Source organism: Mastomys coucha, unplaced genomic scaffold (genome assembly GCF_008632895.1).
Source record: "Mastomys coucha isolate ucsf_1 unplaced genomic scaffold, UCSF_Mcou_1 pScaffold15, whole genome shotgun sequence".
Lineage (NCBI taxonomy): Eukaryota > Metazoa > Chordata > Mammalia > Rodentia > Muridae > Mastomys > Mastomys coucha.
This window is the reverse complement of record NW_022196897.1, coordinates 82870686-82892435: the sequence shown is the minus strand read 5'-3', so window position 1 is coordinate 82892435 and position 21750 is coordinate 82870686. Positions and strand designations below refer to the sequence as shown.

The window sequence follows — 21750 nt, the reverse complement described above, 5'->3', positions numbered from 1 at the left end:
AGCAGTTGTTATAGTAACAATCAGGGAGATTCAAATGTAATATAATGCAGGAAGACAATAGATGTATATTCCAACAGAAGCAAAGGGCATCACAGGTCATAAAATGAATAAGATAGATATAAAAATTATCCCAAGAGAATTCATTCATTTTCTTATAACATATCAACTATAAAATATTTTGGAAAGGACTTAGAAACAATTTTCTTTGACACTACAATGCAACTCAGAGACAGATAAATATTGACAGAGGACTTCATAAGGAAAAAACTATTTGGTTTCAGGTTCCCAAATAACATTTCTTCCCATCCTTTTAAAGCACCGTCACTGTCAGAAATTCAAGAAAGAATGTGTTAGTTAAAATGGCAACTACTAACTTCTCCCTTATCATGAATGGTAGCTGAATGTCTAAGCCATATGAACTCTTTGTTTTGTTCCATCACAGTGAAAATTGAAGCTGAGCAAGCAGGCTACTTGCATTTCCCACAGCTGGGTAGCTGGCTTGCTTTGACTCTAAATAGTACAAGATTTAACAAGAATGGAGGCTGTAACCGTGCTCTCAGCCCACACAGAGCCATTTGTGTTGGGTCACTAGCAGTTTCATTCTTCCTTATAGGTTCATTCAAGCAGTAACAGCTTTCCCAATAATCCAATTGAAAATACATTCATGCTGTCAACACATCAAGTTTTCCAATCGGCAAGCCTCTAAAGGGAGAATAAAGACAGTTACCTTTCCCAAATGCTTTGTTCCATATTAATGATCCAAATGCTGCCCCATTTTCAAAACAGTAGAAAAGGTGGTACATCACCATTTGTTCCTCCTTTCATCCTGAATTCTGGCAGGCCTGTTTACCACCCTTTAAACTCCCAGGGCAGCAGGTGGAAACATCTGTTTGAGTAACAGTTTGACTCCCTGTCATTCTGCATAAATCTCCCATAGTAAAAGTTTTATGAGGTGGGTACTTTCCTGTTTCATCCTTTTGTAGCTGACTAAAGGCCCAAGTAAACAAGATGAAATGGCCAGACTTTTAGCCATATGCTGACATCCACATGTGTACATATGGGAGGGAACAGAAGCTGTCAGATGTACCAAAGAAAACATTATAATTATCTGAAAAGTAATTAACAACCCCATCGTCAATAGATCTTTGAAGGATTTTAGCAGTGTAAATTGTAGCTCTCACATACCTGTGGCAAGTTGTCTTTGTACCAGTTTTCCTGTTTGCCAAGCTTGAATCCAGTTCATTTACTGAGGATTCTGAAGAAGTGTCAGGATGTCTCCATTGTGTCAAAATACATGCATTATTCTTTGTTCCTTCGGTAATTCCTATGTCAAGCAAAATTAAAGTACATAATTAGGCCTACAGCTTAGTCAAGGCTACATTTTTATTATCAGTGACGTCACTAGAAGCAATTTGATTGCTGTTACTTTCACGAAGAGTAATCATACAGAGAAGTTTCAAGATAAGTATATTACATGTCATCATGATTTTGTAACTGATAGTATATATAAAAAAAATCTGTCTAGGTCAATTAAAGATAAGATATCCATAAAAGTCATTGATCAATGTATCAAATTTTATTAAAATGTGCTTTTAAAGTACAATTATATTCTGAAGAAGATTTTACACTGAGGATTTAACATGGACCTGGTTCTGTGATGGTTGTTTCTCTAAGTATTATTTTATTGAGTACTCCTTCCCAAGAATCTGTTCTTTCTGCTCTCCAAGGGTGGTATATCTATTAGTCTCATCATTCATATAAAGAAAAAAATCAAGTTTAAGGTCAGTTAATCAAAATCTATGACTCTCTTTCTTTATTCAAGTAAGGGAGAGAAGCAGATTATTATTTTACTTTACTTAAATAATATAAATAGTTTGTATACAAAATATGACGTAAGATCAACAAAGTACTTTTGCATTAGAACTTTGGAAAATCCTAAGGAAAAACTAACTGTGCAATTTACATCATAATTAATTAAGTACCTTTTATTAATTGATATTTTTATTACTGTTAAATAGAAATAATGGAAGATCATAGATTTCAGTTGAGTACAGGCCTTCGAAGATGAAACCAAGATGAGGTCACTCATGTTAAGCATCACACAGAGGTAGTAAAATTAAATAAAACAAAAATAATCCAAAGAAGCTAGTTTTTAACAAATGTAAAGAAGATATAGGATCTAATCCAAAAAGGTCTTGTCACTTGAGGTATGGCAATGAATGTCCCTTCTCTTTCAGTTTAACCCAGGGAACTGACAAAATGCTACACACTGATAACCCAGGCAGTTTAAATTTACCTTATGCTGTTCTCATCTTCTCGCCAAACTATGTCATTGAAACCAGTTATTTTTGCAAGCCCAAAGAGCAGCTTTCTATTTTAATAGATGGAATGCTATTCAAATCTTAAACATATTTGGAAAGCAAAACAAAGCAAACTTCATCTGAATGGAATGTGTTGAAATTTTCATCTTCAACATTATTGTGGTTACTTTACTGTTGCTGTGATAAAATGCTTAAAAGAAGTGACTTAGAGTATCTTCCATCTAATTCCTGAAATTAACCGTCTATTGCAGGGATGGATCTTGTAAGATTCAGAGTAGAGTCTTATGCCCAGGATGTCATCCCACTCACAAAGACACAGAGACAGAGATTGATGCAATCAGCAAGAGGTTTTTAATGATTCAGTATACTAGGGGCATCCTGCAATTGGGGAAACGGTGACCCCGAGGAACAAAAGCACACACTTTTTATACCTTCCCAGAACATAGGTTTACAGCATGAGTTGGTAATCTCTCATGGGTGGAGCTCATTTTTCTTTGTTTCCATTGACCTTTGTACCCCAGGTGAGGAGGAGATACCTGTTGCAGGTAGAAGGGGTGGGAGTGGAACCAGGTATTACTTCCCACAATTAGGGCATCTCCTGGGGATGGAAGTTTAATCAGTAAACTCTTTTTGAAGCTCTCTGACTTTAAGCTTATTGGATATTCCTGGCTTCCCGGTTTCTATGAGTTATCCCTGTTTGTTCAGTTCTTACAATCCCAAGACAGGAAACTACAAAGAGGAATTTTGGTGAAATATTATTGTTAGCTAACTCTCTAAAACTTGTTCTCTCACAGGCTCATTCTTAGATATTTTTTTTATACTGTCCAGTATCAACTGACTGGTCGTGGTAACACCTGGTAGCAGACTGGATCTTTCTAAATAAACTAAAAATCAAGCCAGTTGCCCCTAAATATGCTCATATGTCAGTCAAACCTGTTGGACATCTAGGCAATTCTTTAGTCAAAAATTTACTCTCAGATGACTTTAGGCTGTTTCAAATTCACAATCAGTGCTAACTTGGATAGACACCATATCATTTTGAAATTCTCCATTACTGTTTCAACTTTAAAAATATTTTGTAAACATTTTGGATTTACAGGACTTATCTAAATAAACTTAATAAAAAAAATTACCTTCATTAAATCAGTGGTTCTCAAACTTCCTAATGACACTACCCTTTAATAATGTTATTCGTGTCATGGTGAATCTGCAACCATAATATTAATTAACTGTTGTGAATCACAATATAAACATCTGTGTTTTTCAGTGGTCTTGACAACCCCTATTGAAACGGTTACTCAATCCTCAAATGGTTTGCTACCCACAGGTTAGATACTGCTGACAAAAATCGTTGTATTTTTAAATTTTAATGTTCTTGTATTAACTGTTTTATTAAATACTGTCAACCATTGTACTGTTCTTTTCCTCACTTCTAAAGATCATTATAACAGAATAATAAAAACACCTCAGTATTTTCTTGTTTAAGAAATAAGCCGGGCGGTGGTGGCGCACGCCTTTAATCCCAGCACTTGGGAGGCAGAGGCAGGCGGATTTCTGAGTTCGAGGCCAGCCTGGTCTACAGAGTGAGTTCCAGGACAGCCAGGGCTACACGGAGAAACCCTGTCTCGAAAAAGCCAAAAAAAAAAAAAAAAAAAAAAAAAAAAAAAAAAAAAAAAGAAATAGCTAACAAGAGGCTGGAAAAATAGTTCTCAGACATTAAGAGGACTGCTTGGATGTCCTATTACAGAAGCTGGCTAGTTCAGGCTTTGTGTCCTCCTTTTACAGGGGAACTTTATTAGCACTTCCTGGACATTCGGTCATTTTTAGACACTATGCTAGATCCTAAGGCTGAATAATAGATACAGGACCTTTCTTACTCCAAGTTCAAGAAGACTAGGTTAAATCTTCACTATAAGTCGTGTGTAAAAGTCTCGCACGGTTATCCTAGACTTCAAAATAAATCGACTTTCCCAAAATCATTTCCTTCATGAAGTCCTGAATTCAAATATATTTAAACCATACTACTCTTTCCTATAAGAAGTCATTCTTCAATCTCCTACTAAGTAAATATAGAAACCAAATAGATCTGTATAAGCAGAGATATAAGACTGCTATCTTTTAATCCTAAAAGTCACCTTGCGAAGTAGGTATTCTTACATATTTATAGATAAGAAAAATGAGCCTCAAAGAATGTAATGTTTATAGAAAAACATGGAACTTTAGGATAGAAAGAGATAACTATGTCTCATAGCATAGCATCCAAATTTACAGATGGCGGCAGAGCTCAGTGAGACATAGTAGCTCTCCAAATTCTACTACTTCTAAATCTGTTTCCTCTATCTATTTAACTAGGACCAATAACAAAGGAGAATAAACTGCACTTGTGTTATCTATCAGCATCATTGAGAAAGCAGAGAGTATGAAGTTGTGGAAGGCCTCATACGTTCTCTCTGTAGCCTTATTTCTCTCAATAGCTTATCACAATCTGATAGCCTGAAGATTCATGTATGACTACATTTTCTTCTACTTCAATATTATATGTGTTAAATATTCTCACATGTAATCAATGGCATGCAGATATTTAAATATTTTAAAAAGAATGACTATAATGATTCACAGTGAAAGAAATGATATGAAGTGGACATGAGTGTGAAGTAGAAAATCTGGGAAGAATTAGAAAGAATGTGGAGGAACATGATCAAGATACATTATATCCATATATGAAATTCACAGTTAGAGAAAGGACTGAAGGAACTGAAGGGGTTTGATGCCCCATAGGCAGAACAACAATATCAACCACCAGATCCCCCAGAGCTCCCAGGGACTAAACCACACACCAAAGACTACACATGGAGGGACCCTTGGCTCCAGCCACATATGTAGCAGAGAATGGCCTTGTAGGTCATCAATAGGAGGAGAGGCTCTTGGTCCTGTAAAGGCTCTATGCCCCAGTGTAGGAGAATGCAAGAGAGGGGAGGCAGGAGTTGATTGGGTTGGGTGGGTGGGGGAATACCACCATAGAAACAGGGGGAGGGGGGATGGGATGGGAGTTTAGAGGGGGTGGGCAGGGACCCAGAAAGGGAATAACATTTGAAATGTAAATAAAGAAAATATCCAATAAAAAGATATCAAAACATATTATATTAAAATTTTTATGGCTAGATTAAAATTATCCCAATCTGGAACAATGTTTTCTACAATCCATTTCAAAAAGATAAAGGGATAGCTTTAACTGACTAATAGGAATTTGGAACACATAGCATATATTATTACAACCATGGATTCTATAGTAGACTCATACATAAATCAACCAACAGAGTTCCTATGACTGAAAGGAAATACTAGGAGAGACTTTGGAATGAAAGGCTTGGGAATCAATCACATTGTCATCTGCTTATTGCATAAGATTTAGGACCTCTATAGATAAAGATGTACTAGATACCTTTGTACTTTGTTCAGAAGCTCCCCTGCCTGTGTGTCTCATAGAAATAGGATTTGACTCCATCTCCTGTGATATGCCTGACACTTGGGCAGGGCTCACATTCTGGAAGAGTAAGCTTCCCGTCAGTAGGTTACAGTCTTATAGTAGAGAAACATTAGGGCCAGCTTAGGCATAAGTACAAATCTTAAAAATCAAAGAGATAGAATATTTTCCTTTCCATTTGTGTCTACTCCAATCTTTTACTTATTTCTTCTTAATCTATATTTGTCCCTCATTCTTCTTCACTTTCCTGTCCTTTCTCTTCTTTATTTGTGGAAACATTTCTATGAGGAAACTATGGTGATGGGACCAAATGTTTATTTTTTAGCTTACATCATCTTGCAATAAGCAGGGCAAACAGAGAAGCCGTTCATTACTGTGTTCCATAAAGAATACAACTGCTTCTTTCACAGAACAGTTTTCAGAAGTTGTCACAACACAGTAATCTCTAGAAGAACTCTTTTTCCTCTCAACTATGCAGTACAGGCCTCTCACATTAGACTCCTTTGGTTTCAAACCCTCAGGCCCTCAAGAGACTTTCCCCATAGGAAATTTATAGCCTTCTGTTCCTTTCAAAGACATGTAAATTCTAAAGGAACTGTGTACTGTGTAAACTTATGCTAATTTCAGTCATTATACAGATGGCCAAGAATATTGCAGGTTTGTACCTAAAAGTGTTTAGTTTTCTCCTGAGTCAAAGGTATTTGGATGAGCTATTTGTTGATCTCTTTGTTAGAATAGAGTCCATATATCACAAAAATCCAAATGTGTCAGGCTTCACCAAGGAAAATGGAATGCCCTGCAGAGCCTGGTGATTGAGCACTGTTGAATTGCAGCTTGTGTCTGAATATGAATGACAGAAGAACATTCTAAAGAAACTTAACTTTCTAATTAATCATAATCTGCCACCTTTGTGCATTTTAAATATTTCTTTGTTTTCATTTTATAGGCTCAATTGGAGTATCCCTTTATTTCTAAAAAAAGTATATAAATATATTTTTCATAAGTACCATATAATCCTCAACACAATTCAAAAAGTCTACCTTTAATGAATTATAGAAATAAACTAATGTGTTTTTTATTATGCATAATATGATCAAGACATTACAGCTAATATCTTGTCTCACAAATACTAAAACCTAGACATTGTATCTGTCTTCATGTTCTTTTCCTACTGCATCACAGGTCTAGTGCTTTAATGGGTGGGTGTGTGGGGGAGGGAAGGGAATATCGAGTATTTAGGGGATATCCTCATCCCTAGGATGAGGGATTGGGCTGACTCTATTTGAGACTCCTAGCAATGGGGCATATAGATCCAGAAGTATAGCCAGGCAAAACTCCCAGTGGAGGACAGAAACCCACCCATCAAACCTTTGAAACAAAATGTGTCTGCGTACAAGATGCAAAGGTACAAAGGTAGAGCAGAGACAGAGATCATGGCCAACTGTGACTGTCCTAAATTGAGACATATCCCCAAAACAAGAACCAATCCCTGACACTTTTAATGATACTCTCTTATGCTTGGAGACATGAGTCTAGCCTCATGGTCCTCTGAGAAGAGGAGACCTACAGCCAAAAATTAGATGGAGCTCCATGAGTCTAGAGGAAGTCTTATGGAGTGATTGACTGACCCGAAGAGGACAGGGATGGGAATTCCACAAGATTACCTACAAAGTTAACTTAGGTACTCCCAGAGTTTGAACCATCAACAAAAAAGTTAGCCAGAGCTGGATGTAGGACAATTCCCATCATATTTAGCATAAGTGCAGTCTTCATGTGGGTACTGCAACAACTAGTGCCAGAGCTGTCCCTAATGTCTGCTTATGGGTCCAGTTCTGCTAACTGGATTGCCTTGTGTGGCCTCAGTGGAAGAGGATGCTCCTAGTCCTACAGTAACTTAAAGAGACAGGATGGAGTGACTCAGGGCATGGGGCCTACCGCCCTACTCAGAGGAGAAGGTGAAGTTGATAATGGGGAAAGGATCTGTGTGAGGGGAAACTGGGTTGGGTGAGCTTATGCTGGAATGGAAATTGAATACATAAAAGAAACATTAGTGACTGATTTTAAAACTATTTTCCTTGTGTAAATATTTCTGTGAATAAATGCATGTCTGTAGAATAAGATGTTTGCAAGAGATTACTCTTTCCTTAAGAGAAATGAAAAGACTTCCATTTAGCAGTTTGACTAATTTTAACTAGTAAAATCAAAGAACTGGAACAAAGCATATTCAAGGCTGAAGTCAACGTTTTCAGATGTATGTACCATGTGGTGAGTTTGTCAAATGCATACAATCATAGACATGACCCAAGAGTGAATATTTTCTTTTGAAAAGTATCAAGTAAAAGAAAGCATCTTGTAGTATAAACTCTGTCATAACAGATACTAACTATTCTTTGTAGGAGTTCTGCAAACAATATGAAAGGCATAATTGTTGTTGTTCCAGAGTAGACAGATAAAATGTCAGACATTAACAGAATATCACGCCATTCTTCATTGAGGACTTCTATCTAGCCTACTCTGTGAGTTCAAAGATCTTAGTTATGAGTTGTAGCATAATGCCTATGAGCACTGATTCAAAAACTGTAACACTTCTCATCTCCTTCCTGTTGAAAGCAGGTGTGTCTTAGGGTTACACTCTAAGGGAAAGATTAAGTATATCCTCAGCTAGATATTTTACCCCACATCACTGCAGACTCTTGCTCTCTCTTTTTAACTCTTAGTTTTTCCAACTTTCATGCATGTTCATATAATAAACAGCATCATATAAACACATATTCAGGTTAGTACTATTAATTCATTTTCTTATTCATTCATTAGGTTTACTATATCCTAGCAAAGAAACATTTGAAATAAAAAGTCAATTGGTGTCAATCTACTTTATTCTATGTAATAAATATAGATTTATTTTGAGATCATATATCCCTGTTTAGAGAAGCACTTCTTCCTGACTCTGAGGATCCAGGGTACAGTGGCACTCATACAAGACCCAACTCCTACTATCAATAAGTACTGGCGTCTCTAGTATGTGTTGTGTAGTCCCTATTCAATCTGATAGTTGCCTTATGTCCATTTACTATTATTATTTTCATAAATATATATCTTTACCACTTGGGTATGGATATATAATTTATAATATAGGCCATTGCAGAGATATTAATGGTGAAAATAAGATATCTAGAAATTATATCTAAACAAACAATAAATATAATAGAGAATAATGAGACCCAACTCACTAACCAGAAGGGATCTGAAATATATCATCTTCTAATATTGCTTTACTGGCCAGAAGTGAATAAAGGGATTTTTTTATTATATCTGTGCTATCAGCGTTCCCATCTCAATTGGACTTTTGACATAAGCATACAATCAGGAACAGAATTATTATATTTATAATGACAGTATTCTATCTGGCATCTTCACTCTGAAGTATAATAAGCATTTGTAACTTGTATAACTCAATAAAAACATGCTAGTGTATAGATTTCAAAATAGGAACTGATGCCAGTCTATGCTGTGCTTTCATTTCATCCACATCCTATTTCATAATATTTTGAGAAAACAAAACCATGAAGTTTGAATATAGTTATGTTTATAGTGGCAGGAATTCAAGGTTTATTTGCCTAGAAAAATACCAATAAGCAAACAAACCAACAACACCACACGTGAGCTTTAGGCTACTGTTCAACATGAATATCTTATGATATTGTACTATACTCAATTCTGTTACACTTATGTTTCCAGGACCAGCTTTCTAACCTTGAGCTAGGAGTCTGTAACACTAATACATCTTATAGGATGAGAATAAGTTATTTAGCTAAAATTTAAGTTACTAATGTTAAATAAAATGCCTAAAAGGAAATAGAATATTGTATCTGGCAAGCCAAAGTGATCTACTGATCCTAGGTGTCACCTTTCTTTCTTCCTTTCTTCCTTCCTTCCTTCCTTCCTTTCTTTCTTTCCTTCCTTCTTTCTTTCTTTCTTTCTTTCTTTCTTTCTTTCTTTCTTTTTTTTTTTTGGCTTTTCAAAATAAGGTTTCTCTTTGTAGCCCTGGCTGTCCTGGAACTCACTCTGTAGACCAGGCTGGCTGTGAACTCAGAAATCTGCCACCCTTGCCTCCCAAGTGCTGGGATTAAAGGCATACGCACAGCCCAGCTACCTATAACTTTTCGTTTAGCCAATAAATATTTTCAAATGTCACTAAATAAGAAACAGTAATCTGTCTGGAATCAAGTATTTGAATGAATAATCCTCTGAGATCATTTATGAATAATTCTGTGTCCACTCTGATGTTTTCTTAAACTAAAAAGTCCTAAATCTTAATCCCAGGGAATAAAAAGATTCTTCAAAGAAATAAGTAAGAAATCCATCGTTCAGATACTTCCACTTAAACATCATCAAAGCAAGGAATGATAAAAACAAAAACAACAACAACACAAAAAAACATTTTCTGTGTGAGTCCACAGATTAACAGTTTATAAGTTACACATATTTGCCCTTAACATTTGCAAAATGCTTGGCAAATGAAAGTATTCATGCAAAGGTTTAAGTAGCTCAAAAACAATCTACCAATATGAAGAGTGGGATGAGAGTAATGCACCAGATGATTAAACAGCAAGAACAAAGATGAAAAACTTTACCATAAGGAAGTGACTAATGTTGGAGATAAATGTATTTAATCTTATCTAACTATTGCTCATATACTATATAGGTGTATTAAGCACTGTTTGATATCCAGTGAATGTATGCAGGGTTTATGTTTTATGTATTGGTTTAAAAAATTGAAAAAATTTACACTCAAGAATATTTTTTAAGTACAAAAAATACAGTGAAATATATTCAAGAAATATATGAAGAATGGTAATATTTCTTCTTTTCTTTTTCCTTTTATTTTTGGGAGGAGTTGAACTAGGTATTTCCCCCCCAAAAAAAACCTACAGACAACTGATGATGGGTGAGAGACAGAGAATTAATTTTCTGCTGGGAATGGCTTGCTTATAAGTTAGCCAATTTTAAGAGGTCAGCATAAAGTCAAGTATACAACACTAACTGATCTCTCAATTATGTAGATGTTTTACTATATAAAACATATACTACAGCATTATATATAAATATGTACTTAATTATAACTGTGGCATTCATTATTAAAGACTAAGAAATAATGTATTTGATAAATAAGACTGACACAGGAAGGGTAGGAAGGGGAAGAAGGAGGATATAACTACAGTATCCACGTAAGGAGTTCTCAAAAAATTAAATTGTAGGAAGCAAGTCATTAATCCAAAAAGTACCTACAACTTCAATCTTGATATATTTTATAGTGACTGGACTAGGAATAGAAGTCACAGGGAAAGATACACTTGTCACTTTTTCATGATAGATGCCTACTTCCACCTTTGAGAAGTCTGAAACCCCAAAGGTATGGCTGCAACCCAGACTGGTCACTCTGCTTTCTATATAAATTTATACTTAGAATAGCTTAATTTGAAAGCAATCACAAGGAGGAGGAAAGAGGGAACTGAGAGGGAAAGTGAGAGTCTCTCAAGATTCAAAGGTAGGAACCCTCGATGAAATGCTCGACAGAAGGAACTTATAGAGCCTACCTTCAGTAGGAAGACAAAGGCATCAAGTGAGGGAGGGGGTTGCCATCCTACAGTCACAACTCTAACCCATATTTGTTCCTGTCTGCAGGGATGGAAATGGAGAGAAGCCTGTGGAAAAGAAGGTCCAGGGACAGTCCCAAAGTGGAATCCAGCTCAAGGGGAGGTCACAAGGCCTCACACTATTAATGATGCTACGGAGTACTCTCACAAAAAGGGACCTATCATGACTGCTCTCCCAAAGATCCAACAACCAGCTGAAAGAGTCAGATGCAGATGTTTGCATCCAACCAATGGACAGAAGCTGGTGACCCTGTGGTTGAATTAGAGCAAAGCTGGAAGAAGTTGAAGAGGAGGGTGACCATGAAGGAGGACCAGCAGTCTCAATTAACCTGGACCCCTGAGATCCCTCAGACACTAGGTCACCAACCAGGCAGCATACACTAACTGATATGAGGCCCCCAAATGCATATACAGCATAGGACTGCCAAGTCTGGCTTCAATCAGAGAAGATGTACCTAACCCTCAAGAGACTGGAGGCCAGAGTGTGTTTAGAGGTCTGGTTGGGTAGGTGGTGTGTATTGTGGACATCCTCTTGGAGACAAGGGGTGGGGGGGAGTTATGGGATGTGAATGAGTTGAAGGATGGACTGGGAGGGGAATAAAATCTGGAGCGTAAAAAATAAATAAATAAAAGATTAAATTAAGTAAAAGAAAAGAATAGACTAATAAAAAATCATGGAACAGGAAATTTATAACAACTGTAATAAAAGTTATATGAGCACAGACTCACTTTCAATTAATTACTTGGATATAAGTAATACATATCTCATCAAGAAAAAGGCTGCTCTCTAGTGGGTAACACACATACTCTGGTTATGCTAATATGGATAGAACAAAGGGATGGATTAAGATTCAGTGAAGAACAAAAGTATGGTAATCTATGATTTCATCACAATATACAGAATGCTGTTTATTTTAAGCTGTGTGAATTAAATATTTCTGGCTCTCCACTTAATACTTTCATGTGGTGGTTGACTCTAGAGAGTGAAATGACTGGTAAGTGGAGACTGCTCTGGTTAGGTAATTCTGCATTTCATTTCCTTTCATGTTACAAATATTTCTGAACATTTTCTCGCATGACCTCAATATTCTCAATATAGTTACAAAACTAGTTAGAATTTTCATAAAGAGTACTATTTGACTAAAAAAAGGAATATAGAAGCACAAATTCTTTTTTGTGTAACAGGAAAATGAGTTACTTTTCACATTAATTTGACAATAGATCATATACACACAAACTAAGAAAGGGGTCATGCAATAATAATAATTGGAAAAATATGGGGTCATAAGCTAATAAGGACTGGAGGAAGACACACGGAGTTCACAGTCAGAAGAGAAGAGAGGGATAATACTGATGTTCACCTCACTTTCTCTCCTTTATAATCCAGACCTCTGTCCAAGGAATGATTCCTATAACATTTAATTTGTAATTTTTTTTAATCTCAGTTAACTAAACTAGAATCTTCCTCACAGATGTGAAAAATACCTTATTTCTCACATGAGCCTATATCTAGTCAAATTGATAATATTAACCATCACAGTTGTGAGGGTATATGTTTTTTTTTTCAAATACACTTTCTCTATTAAAAGGAGATAGTGATTTTCCAAATTGCCACTGCATATTAGAGCCAGAGGGTACAAATAAATTAATTATATGTATTGTTATGCAGATATCTTTATCTAAATGATTTCATTATCTTGATAAATGCATATAATTGGTTCTTTTAAAATACTATGAGTACCTTAATTAAAATACCATGTTAGCACAATGACTGATTTCTTTTTGTTTTGTTTATTTGTTTGTTTTGTTTTGTTTTATTTTGTTTTCCAGGAATGGGAATTGTATTCAGAGCTTTGAACAATGTAGGCAAGCATGGTGACATTGAACTTTGTTCTCAAAGAAAGAATATTCAATATGATAAAACTGTGTCCCATTGATTAGGCTCATAAATTAAAATGATCAACTGACCTAGTGAGAGTCAAATTCTTCTATGGTCCACTTTACTTGAGTGGCTCACATGTAGATGCACAGCGTGTATATGCATCTATAACTGGCAATTAACTATTAGATCTCATAGAAGGAAAAAGTTTCACCGCAGAAACTGCCCTTTATTACATATTACTACACATTAGCAAACATGACCAATAAATCCTTTCACTGGAAGTGAGGAGGCAAGCTACCATATTGTAAAAAGGTCTAGGCAAAGGCCAACAAGGAGTCCAGAGAAGTCTGGTGGCATAGGGGCACAATACCCTAGAGAAGCCCAGAGTGATCACTGGCTGATGGCCAGTAAGAAACAGGGCATCCATCCTATTTCAATAATCAGGATAGATTGGAATGAACTCAAAGAAGAAGGTGGCTTTGTTAATTTCTTGGTTTCACTTCAGTGCAAAGTAATCAGTAAACCCATCCCTGCACTCCTAATCCACAGAATGAAATATACTTTATGGCAGCTAATATGTTTAAATAAATCACTATGGAGAGATTTATAGAAAAATCACCAACATTTGTGAAGAATTTGGGCTATCAATTGTTCTAATACTGCAGTTAAGAAGAGTGATTGCTCTTCCGAAGGTCCTGATTTCAAATCCCAGCAACCACATGGTGGCTCACAACCATCCATAATGAGATCTGATGCCCTCTTCTGGGGTGTCTGAAGATAGCTACAGTGTACATGCATATAATAAATAAATAAATCTAAAAAAAAAAAATAGAGAGTGTATCATAGCCACCGAAGGGTCTCTCTCTCTGCCCCCTTCTCTGTCTGTGTGTGTGTGTGTATTTGAGAGAAGGGGGAGGGGAAGGAGTGAGGGAGCTGGGGAAGTCGGGGCAGTAGAGAGATAGAGAGGGAGTCAAGAGAGAGAAGGGGCAGGGAGGGAAAGAGGGAAGGAAGAAGAGAGAGGGAGGAGGACAAGGAAGAGGAGCAAGAGGGGTGAAAAAGAGGGAAGGAGGGAGAGGGAGGGAAGAAGGGCAGGAGGGATAGAGGTGGGAGATGGAGTGTTAATCGGAATTTTTAAGGTTAAAAATGTAATTATTCTTAAAAGATGCGAAGGTGTGACTGAGGAACCATGTGGCAACTCAGGCTCTTTGCAGTATATGTTATACCCAGATAACCCAACATTGCTGTGCCTACCTTTTTTCCACAAATAGCAAATCACACATTATATTTGCTCTAGCTTCAAGGGCCAATTTTTAAAGCAGAGCTGTAACTACTTTTGCTTACTTCTAAACTAAGGTATCCACATATAGTCTATTAGTATGTAACTGTGGAAATGGAAGGGAAAACACATTTTAAATGACCTATATACAGATAGCAAGTGAAGATGCCATGATGTGGTGCCTTTTAACAAACTCATATGCAGAACTTTTCTTTTATTTCAAACCTTTCTGTGCAAAGACTCCTAATTTCTACTGACTTTTTTTACACCGATCCCCAGCAAAGCTCTGTTGCTCACTGTCATTAATTTATAATGAGAGAAGAAAATATAGGTAAGAAGGAGAGGATGTAAACCTCAGAGAACTCCCAGCTATAAATTATAGTTCGATTTTATTTATGTTTAAAAAATAATGACCCAATGGACTAGCTAGAGAGATCTTTCTCCCTGCATTCACTTCTAATTTATATTTGTCCTAAAGCCAAAGTGCTGTGGAAAGATTATATAGAGAGGCATGACTGGGTGAATTGATTTGCGGGCATTTTTAACATCTTCATGGAAAAAGGAACAACAGGGCACAGAGAATATCAATTGCAACTTCTAAGAGCATGTACCTCACTTTTGATACTTGGTTTGGTGCTGCAACCTTCACAGCCGTATTTAAGACCATATGTGGGTATGTTTTTAAAGGCAAATATAAATCCTGAATAGGCTTTTCATTCTTTGTTGCCCTCTTTTCAAATGAGGTCAAGCCAAGGTCTTGGCAGTGTTCCCATAAACAGACCTATTATATTACTATAAACAATGAGTGAATGAAAGAATGGATGCCTGAACAAACAGTGAATGAGGAAACTAATGAATGGAGCCATTCTCTCCTGTACTTAAACTGTATTCCCATACAGGATTCATGAAATCTATTATGCCTGCACTAAGGCATAATGAATGAACTCAGTACAGAAATGCTTGTTAGAAATTCGAGTGGGCTTTGCCTTTAGTAAAGCAAAAATAATTAAAGTTTATTTTTATAAAAATAACAAGACATGAGTAATAATTTTACTCTTATTTTCAACAAAGAATTTTCATAATATTTTTAGATTTTTAACCCATTTTCCTGGGCTTACAACCTCACAGGCTTCTATTTCTTCCTGTTTACTTGCTTTTAAATCATTTTTCTTCAAAATCTTTCCAGAATTCTATTTTGATTGTGTTCTCTTCTTGCTGCCTTTAAAGTAAACTGAGACCTACTCTTTCAAATTCTGAATGACTATCCTGCTAGCACATTTAAGGAGAATGATCATCAGTCATTTATGCAAAACCCAAAAGTGATGGTGAGGGTGCTGGGTCCCAACTTATTCTAACTCCTTAACAAATCAAGTGAACCTTAAGGCACTTTGTGAAAAAAGTAAAATTATTGGAAGTGGTACTTCTTAAACACTAGTTAATTTGTGTGTGAGAGTGATCTTTTTTCCTTTTTTATTTTTTATTTTATTATATATTTTCTTTATTTAAATTTCAAATGATATTTCCTTTCCCAGTTTCCCCACCAGAAAAAAAGAAAGAAACAAACAAACAAACAAATATGCTGTTCACTCCCCCCTTCCACTGCTCAACCAACCCTCTTCCCCTTCCTGTTCCTGGCATTCTCCTACACTAGGGCATAGAACCTTCATAGGACCAAGGGCTTCTCCTCCCACTGATGACCAACTAGGCCATCTTCTGCTACATATGCAGCTGGAGCCATGAGACAAACTATGGAGCAGTGACTGAAGGAAGGGCAATCCAGAGACTGTTCTACCTGAGAATCCTTCCCATATTCAATCACCAAATCCAGACACTATTGTGGATGCCAGCAAGTCCTGGCTAATAGGAGCCTGATATAGCTGTCTCCTGAGAGGCTCTGACAGTGCCCTACAAATACAGAAGTAGAGGTTCATAGCCATCCATTGGACTGAGCACAGTTTCCCCAGTGAAGGAGCTAGAGAAAGGAACCAAGGAGCTGAAGGGTTTATCGCCCCTTAGGACAAGCAACAATATGAACTAATAAGTACTCTCAGAGCTCCCAGGAACTAAACCACCAACCAAAGAGTACACATGATGAGAATGTTCTTGTAATCATTCACATATGTCCAGACACACCTATACCATGGTGCATGTATGGAAATTTGAGAATAACTTGCAGGAGTCAGTTCTCTCTCATGTGTATTCCAAGAGTCAAACTCAGATGGTCAAGCTTCTCAGCAAGTCCATTACTACACTGAACCACCTCACTAGTTCTTAGATTTGCATAGATCATGAGAAATCACTTGATGAATATCAATGCAAAAATACTCAATAAAATTCTTGCAAACATAATCCAGGAACACATCAAAACGATCATCCATAATGATCAAGTAGGCATCAGCCCAGGGATGCAAGGATAGTTCAATATATGAAAATCAATCAACATAATTCACTATATGAATAAACTCAAAGAAAAAATAATATGTTCATATCATTTGATTCTGAGAAAGCATTTGACAAAATCCAACACCCCTTCATAATAAAAGTCTTGGAAAGATCAGGAATTCAAGGCCCTATTTAAACAGTAAAAGCAATATACAGCAAACCCAGTAGCCAACATCAAACTAAATGGAGAGAAACTTGAAGCAATCCCACTAAAATCAGGGTCTAGACAAAGCTGCCCACTCTCTCCCTATCTATTCAATATTGTACTTGAAGTCCTAGCCACAGCAATTAGACAACAAAAGGAGATCAAAGGGATACGAATTGGAAAGAAAGAAGTCAAATTATCACTATTTGCTGATGCTTTGATAGTATATTTACTTGACTCCAAAAATTCCACCAGAGAGCTCCTAAATATGGAAAACAACTTCAACAAAGTAGCTGGATATAAAATTACCTCAAGCAAATCAATGGCCTTCCTCTACACAAAGAATAAACAGGCTGAGAAAGAAATTAGGGAAGCAATACCCTTCCCAATAGTCACAAATAATATAAAATATGTTGGTGTGACTCTAACTAAGCAAGTAAAAGATCTGTATGACAAGAACTTCAAGTCTCTGAAGAAGGAAATCGAAGAAGATATCAGAAGATGGAAAGATCTTACATGCTTGTGGATTGGCAGGATTAATATAGTAAAAATGGGCACCTTGCTGACAGCAATCTACAGATTTAATTCAATCCCTATCAAAATTGCAACTCAATTCTTCATAGACTTAGAAAGAGCAATTTGCAAATTCATCTACAATAACAAAAAAACCTAGGATAGTGAAAACTATTCTCAACAATAAAAGAACTTCTGCTAGAATTACCATCCTGGACCTTAAGCTGTACTACAGAGCAATTGTGATAAAAACTGCATGATATTGGCACAGTGACAGGCAGGTAGATCAATGGAAATGATTGAAGACCCAGAAATGAATCCATACACCCATGGTCACTTGATCTTTGACAAAGGAGCTAAAAACATCTAGTGAAAAAAAAAAGACAGCATTTTCAACAAATGGTGCTGGCTCAACTGGCATTTAGCATGTAGAAGTAAGCAAATCGATCCACTCCTATCTCCTGTACAAAGATCAAGTCCAGGTGGATCAAGGACCTCCACATAAAACCAGATGCACTGAAACAAATAGAAAATAAAGTGGGGAAGATCCTCGATCACATGAGCATATGGGAAAATTTCCTAAAGAGAACACCAATAACTTATGCTCTAAGATCAAGAATTGACAAATTGGACCTCATAAAATTACAAAGTTTCTGTAAGGCAAAAGACACTGTCAATAGGACAAAACGGCAACAAACAAATTGGGAAAAGATCTTTCACAATCTACATCTGCTAGAGGTCTAAAGTACAATATATACAAAGAACTTAAGAAGTTCAGATTCCAGAGAACCAAATAACCCTATCAAAGAATGGGCTACAGAGCTAAACAAAAAATTCTCAATTGACAAATACTGAATGACCGAGAAGCACTTAAAGAAATGTTCAACATCCTTAGTCATCAGAGAAATGCAAATCAAAACAACTCTGAGATTCCACCTCATACCAGTCAGAATGGCTGATACAAAAAACTCAGGTGACAGCAGATGCTGGAGAGGTTATGGAGAAAGAGGAACACTCCTTCATTACTGGTGGAATTGCAAGCTGGTACAATCACTCTGGAAACCAGTTTGGCATTCCTCCAGAAATTGGACATAGTACTTCCAGAGGACCCAGCTATCCCACTCCTGGGCATATAGCTAGACGATGCTCCAACATGTAATAAGGACACATGCTCCACTATGTTCATAGTAGCCTTATTTATAATAGCCAGAAACTAGAAACAACCCAGATGTTCCTCAACAGAGGAATGGATACAGAAAATGTGGTACATCTACACAATGGAGTACTATTCAACTATTAAAAACAATGAATTTATGAAATGCTTAGGAAAATGGATAGATCTGGAGACTATCATCCTGAGTGAGGTAACCCAGTCAGAAAAGAACACACATGGTATAAACTCTCTGATAAATGGATATTAGCCCAGAAGATCAGAATACACAAATTACAATCCACAAACCCCAAGAAACGCGAGAAGGAAGAACAAAGTGTGGATACTTCATTCCTTCTTAAAAGGAGGAACAAAATAACCATGGAAGGAGTTGCAGAGACAAACTATGGAGCAGAGACTGAAGGAAGGACAATCCAGAGACTGCTCCACCTGGTAATCCTTCCCATATTCAATCATCAAATCCAGACACTATTGAGGATGCTGACAACTGTTGACTTACAGCTGATATAGCTTACCTGATATAGCTGTCTCCTGAGAGGCTTTGACAGTACCCATCTAATACTGAAGTAGAGGCTCACAGCAATCCATTGGACTGAGCATAAAGTCCCCAATGAAGGAGCTATAGAAAGGACCCAAGGAGCTGAAGGGTTTGCAGCCTCTTAGGATAAACAACAATATGAACTAACTAGTACCCTTAGAGCTCCCAGGGACTAAACCACCAACCAAAGAGTATACATGGTGAGAATAATGGCTCCAGCAGCATATGTATAGCAGAGGATGGCCTAGTCAGTCATCAAGGGCAGGTGAGACCCTTGGTCCTGTGAAGGTTCTATGCCCCAGTGTAAGGGAATGCCAGGGCCAGAAGTTGGGAGAGGGTGAGTTGATGAGCAGGAGGAGGGGTATGGAACAGGGTTTTTGTTTGTTTGTTTGTTTTATTTTATATTTCATTGTATATTTTCTTTATTTTCGGAGGGGAAACTGGGAAAGGAGATATCATATGACATGTAAATAAAGAAAATATCTAGTAATATATACATTACTATACATAATAATAGTATAATATATAATAATGTATATAATAATATTTATAGTATTATATACTATATACATATATATTTATTTTTTTTAAATCTTATGCACTCTTGCATAGTTATCGAGTCCATGGTAAAAATATTAACAATAAGGATGAGAAGGAGAAGCATAAGGGTAATATCTCAAATCCACAGGGTTTTTTTGTTTGTTTATATGTTTTTCTAAAGGCAAACAGTCACATTTATATTTATTTTGGAAATGATAAGTCAAATAGTGATCCACAAGCACCAGCACATGAAGATAATTGCCAAGGGCCCAAAATTAAAACCTAATATGTCAAAGCCAGTGCCTGCTTCACTTGGCTAGCTGCCTTACAGTTTTTACATGAAACATTGTGTATCTCTCAGATGTACAGTACAAAAAGAGAAGAAGGTTTTATTTATATTACTTTTAAATTTGCTTCTCTGACTAGGTATATTTATGGCATATGTACTGAAACTGTATTGAACTGGACCAGGCCAGAGATAGGACTAAGCTAGAATCGTAGTGTTCAAGGTGGGGAAGGTTAGGTTATAGCCTAAGAGTAGTAGCATGTGTCTCTTTGAGAAACTGCCCTAACCTAATTTAGGATGAAGAATCACATGGTAGAATCTTCCAGTGACTGTTTGGTTTTATCACTTGAAATACGTATGTGATTTTCCACCTAATTATAATGCAGTATTTTAAATGTTATCAGCTCTTAATAAAAAATTAAATGGCACATGTCATTTTTGATATAGCATGCTATTTTGATATATATTTTGGAATGTCTAAACCAAGATAAGGAAGACAGCAATGTCTTAAAATTATGCTGCAAAATTATATGAAGACTCAGTCCTGAGTCCACATTTCCTGTTGTAGCAACACTTAAGTTTCACAGATAGCTCAATAGATGAAGCATGTGCCACACCAGTAAGAGAACTCTAGTTCATATTCTCAAAAGCCATATAAACCAAGATGTGACAATAAAGCTCTATAATATAAGAGCTTTTGAGAAAGATTCGAGGTGGACACAAATCAATCCTCCAGAAACTTTAGTGCTTAGCTGGTTGGCGTATTCAACAACAACTAGTGAAACTTGTCATACATGAAGTAGGGACTAACACTCAAGCTTTTCCTCTGGTCTCCACATGCATTCCGACAGGAAAACAGAACTGGACAAGAGAACACACACACACACACACACACACACACACACACACGAATACTGAAACAATCTACTCTTTTAGAAATTTTAAGAAACACAGCATACCATTATTTCATATAATTACCATGAAACACAAAGTTCTTTAAGTAGCTTTTCTGGTCTAATTAAAAAGTTTACTCTGACTAACAGCTTCCCATTCTGCACCATCCCTAGTGCCCCCTTGATAGCCATCATTCTACATTCTATGTCTAAGAATTTAATATTTTTATATTCTACACGTAAGCAATCTCATGGGTTATAACATCTATCTTCCTGTGTCTGGGTTATGTCACTTAAGCCAATGGATTTCAAGTTAATTTACATTTCAGCTTAATTTAAACTGTTGTAAAAGACAGACTGCCTTTGGTACTAATGGTATATGAACAGTATACAATCATGCACAATTTTACCTTTTGGGTTTCATAAGTATGATATTCCTTTATTTTTTCCTAAGGGACCTAACAATTTTATGGTTTTTTGTTTGTTTTTGTTCTTGTTCTTGTTTTTGTTTTTTGAATTTCGAGTCAGGTTTCTCTGTATAGCCCTGACAATCCTGGAACCCACTCTGTAGATCAGGCTAGCCTTGAATTCAGAAATATACC

At 36.5% G+C, this 21750-nt stretch overlaps 1 protein-coding gene across 3 annotated transcripts in view; it reads right to left on the bottom strand.

The window, feature by feature from the left end:
• The window catches only part of Lrrc4c (leucine rich repeat containing 4C), a 1245152-nt gene that overhangs the window by 511944 nt on the left and 711458 nt on the right, over positions 1-21750 (bottom strand). For all 3 annotated transcript variants that reach the window (XM_031371128.1, XM_031371127.1, XM_031371130.1), the window contains exon 4: positions 1186-1324. The gene's annotated coding sequence lies outside the window, so the exon portion shown is untranslated. The remainder of the gene's footprint in view (positions 1-1185; positions 1325-21750) is intronic.